This window comes from Trichomycterus rosablanca, chromosome 16, assembly GCF_030014385.1.
Source record: "Trichomycterus rosablanca isolate fTriRos1 chromosome 16, fTriRos1.hap1, whole genome shotgun sequence".
In the NCBI taxonomy this organism is placed as follows: Eukaryota; Metazoa; Chordata; class Actinopteri; order Siluriformes; family Trichomycteridae; genus Trichomycterus; species Trichomycterus rosablanca.
Window position 1 is genome coordinate 22346768 of NC_086003.1, and position 3936 is coordinate 22350703.

Below are 3936 nucleotides of genomic sequence, written 5' to 3' on the forward strand. Positions count from 1 at the left end.
TACTGTTTTTATTCTCATTAGTCCCCTTGTGATGTTCTAAGAGTTAACTTGGCCGGTGTCCCGAGTTTTGATTCCAGAGATGCAACAACTCGCTAAAAACACCAGTCCTGTCTGCCCTGTCAGTCAGAATAAAACTAGTCAACTACCAGCATTTGGTAGCTTTTATCAATGGCGGTTCTAGACCATGTGAGAGGAGAGGGGGGGGGGGGGGGGGAAGCAGGCAGGGGCCAGAGGCTATGTTTACAAATCTGTTTAAAAATCTGGTTGTCACAGGGGCGCTGGCCCACCCCTAGTACCGCCACTGGCCTACCCCTAGTACCGCCACTGGCTTCTATATACAGACAGGGCAGTTTATGTCTGGGTGAAGGCATGTTCAGCTACCCAATTGGATTGTTTTGCATACATTAAATGAATTATACAGTATATTGAGTTCAGTCCACTTTGAGTGCCAGTGGGTTAATTGGCTCCACCTAGGTAGGTCTCTCATGATTATTAAAATGTAACAGTTCCGATACAGATATTTTAAATCAATGTTTTAATTGCCTGTACTTTAACTGACTTTAAGGCATGTTTGTATTTTTCATATTTATTTGTAATAATACGAATGCACATTATGAAATGAGATAATAATTATGGTACATTTTGCTAACCCACTACCATTGGGATCCAGTGTTGATTCCCCAGCAGTGCTATTGCTGGGGGTGAAGCAGGGTTGCGGGGAGAATGGCCAAGGCCCTGCAATAGATTGGTGTCCTTTCTGGTGTGTGTAACTTGGGTGTGTGTGCCAAGTGATTCAGGGTAAAGCAGAACCAGTCACCCTGACCAGGATTAAAAAAAGATTTTATAAGGCTGCTTGAGTGGTAAGTGGAGCAGTCTAATGTGCAAAAACACCACTGCAGAGTCTCACAAGTTTGAATCTCAGCAGAGCCACTGACCTGGCGGGAAGTCCACACAAACACAAGTCGGTCAGGGTTTCTTTCCGCTTCTATATGTAATCTCCGAGATTTGTCCGGGCGCCTATGTGTGTGTGTGTAGCACACAGAGACATTTGTGTTTGCACATATTCTTTTGGTATTTTTTACATTTTTATAATACAGTGTTACCTTGCTTTGGCAAAGGTACAACAAAGAGGGTGTATAGACAAAATGAGAGAATGTATAAGAGGCAACACAGGCAAGAAAAGAAGAAAGTATGAGGAGTAGTTGAGTACAATGAAGAAGTCAAGACACCCATCTAGGTAAACATGGTAAGAGAGATCCACTGGAAGAAAAGACAAAAATGCATAGTTATTCATTTCCTATTGCAAACTAAAGAAATAGACACCAGTTGAAGTGTAGTATTTTCATATAGTTTAACTTGTTTGGTCTTGCTTTTACCATGATTACTTACCCACAAGTTTACTTTTTTAAAAACTAAAATATATGTAAACACTAAATGCAATATGAAAGGTAATATATTTATTCAATATGATTCATGTACTCGTGCTGATTTGATTGAACTTTCTTATCCATTCACATATACATAGATGAGGCATAACATGACCACCTTCCTTATATTTACATTTACATTTTCTGCATTTAGCAGACGCTCTTATCCAGAGCGACTTACAGAAGTGCTTCCATAGTAAACATTTCATTTCTCTAGTTCATTTCTCTAGTTCATTTCTCAGTTTCTCTGAATATGGAAAGTATTCAGACCCCTTTAAATTTTTCACTCTTTGTTTCATTGCAGCCAATTGGTAAGATCAAAAAAGTTCTTTTTTTTGCTCATTAATGTACACTCTGCACCCCATCTTGACAGAAAAAAAACAGAAATGTAGATATTTTTGCTAATTTATTAAACAAGAAAAACTGAAATATCACATGGTCATAAGTATTCAGACCCTTTGCTCAGTATTGAGTAGAGGCACCCTTTTGAGCTAGTACAGCCATGAGTCTTCTTGGGAATGATGCAACAAGTTTTTCACACCTGGATTTGGGGATCCTCTGCCATTCTTCCTTGCAGATCCTCTCCAGTTCCCTCAGGTTGGATGGTGAACGTTGGTGGACAGCCATTTTCAAGTCTCTCCAGAGATGCTCAATTGGGTTTAGGTCAGGGCTCTGCCTGGGCCAGTCAAAAATGGTCACAGAGTTGTTCTGAAGCCACTGCTTTGTTATTTTAGCTGTGTGCTTAGGGTCATTGTCTTGTTGGAAGGTGAACCTTCGGCCCAGTCTGAGGTCCAGAGCACTCTGGAAGAGGTTTTCCTCCAGGATATCTCTGTACTTGGCCGCATTCATCTTTCCTTCAATTGCAACCAGTCGTCCTGTCCCTGCAGCTGAAAAACACCCCCATAGCATGATGCTGCCACCACCATGTTTCACTGTTGGGATTGTATTTTGCAGGTGATGAGCAGTGCCTGGTTTTCTCCACACATACCGCTTAGAATTAACACCAAAAAGTTCAATCTTCGTCTCATCAGACCATAGAATCTTCTTTCTCATAGTCTGGGAGTCCTTCATGTGTGTTTTTGCAAACTGTATGCAGGCTTTCATATGTCTTGCACTGAGGAGAGGCTTCCGTCGGCACACTCTGCCATAAAGCCCCGACTGGTGGAGGGCTGCAGGGATAGTTGACTTTGTGGAACTTTCTCCCATCTCCCTACTGCATCTCTGGAGCTCAGCCACAGTGATCTTGGGGTTCTTCTTTACCTCTCTCACCAAGGCTCTTCTCCCACGATTGCTTAGTTTGGCTGGACGGCCAGGTCGAGGAAGAGTTGTGGTCGTCCCAAACTTCTTCCATTTAAGGATTATGGAGGCCACTGTGCTCTTAGGAACCTTGAGTGCTGCAGAAATTCTTTTGTAACCTTGGCCAGATCTGTGCCTTGCCACAATTCTGTCTCTGAGCTCCTTAGGCAGTTCCTTAGACCTCATGATTCTCATGTGCTCTGACATGCACTGTGAGCTGTGTGGTCTTATATAGACAGGTGTGTGCCTTTCCTAATCAAGTCCAATCAGTTTAATTAAACACAGCTGGACTCCAATGAAGGAGTAGAACCATCTCAAGGAGGATCAGAAGGAAATGGACAGCATGTGAGTTAAATATGAGTGTCACAGCAAAGGGTCTGAATACTTATGACCATGTGATATTTCAGTTTTTCTTGTTTAATAAATTAGCAAAAATATCTACATTTCTGTTTTTTCTGTCAAGATGAGGTGCAGAGTGTACATTAATGAGCAAAAAAAAAAGAACTTTTTTGATCTTACCAATTGGCTGCAATGAAACAAAGAGTGAAAAATTTAAAGGAGTCTGAATACTTTCCGTACCCACTGTAAGTAAACAACAGTCGAAGAACACAAATGTGCTGAAACCTGTTAGAACCAGTTTTTTTTGTTGTTTTTTTAAATATTGTGTTGGTCCCTCTTTTACTGCCAAAACAACCCTGCAACTGCGATGGACTGTGTATTCTGACACCTTTCTATCAGAACCAGCATTAACTTCAGCAATTTGAGCTACAGTAGCTCCTCTGTGGGTTCGGACCACACGGGCCATCCTTCGCTCCCCACGTGCACCCTGTCGCCGGTTTACCACTGTTCCTTCCTTGGACCACTTTTGATAGATACTGACCACTGCAGACCGGGAACACCCCACAAGAGCTGCAGTTTTAGAGATGCTCTGACCCAGTCGTCTAGCTATCACAATTTGATCCTTGATCAAACTCACTCAAATCCTTACACTTGTGCATTTTTACTGCTTCTTCTAACACATCAACTTTGAGGATAAAATGTTCACTTGCTACCTAATATTGCTACCACCTGCACCCATTAACAGGTGCTGTGATGAAGAGATAATCAGTGTTGTTCACTTCACCTGTCAGTGGTCATAATGTTATGCCTAGACGGTGTATCAAACTAACTAGAATTATAATTTATACAATTACTCATAACCAAGTAAACATCC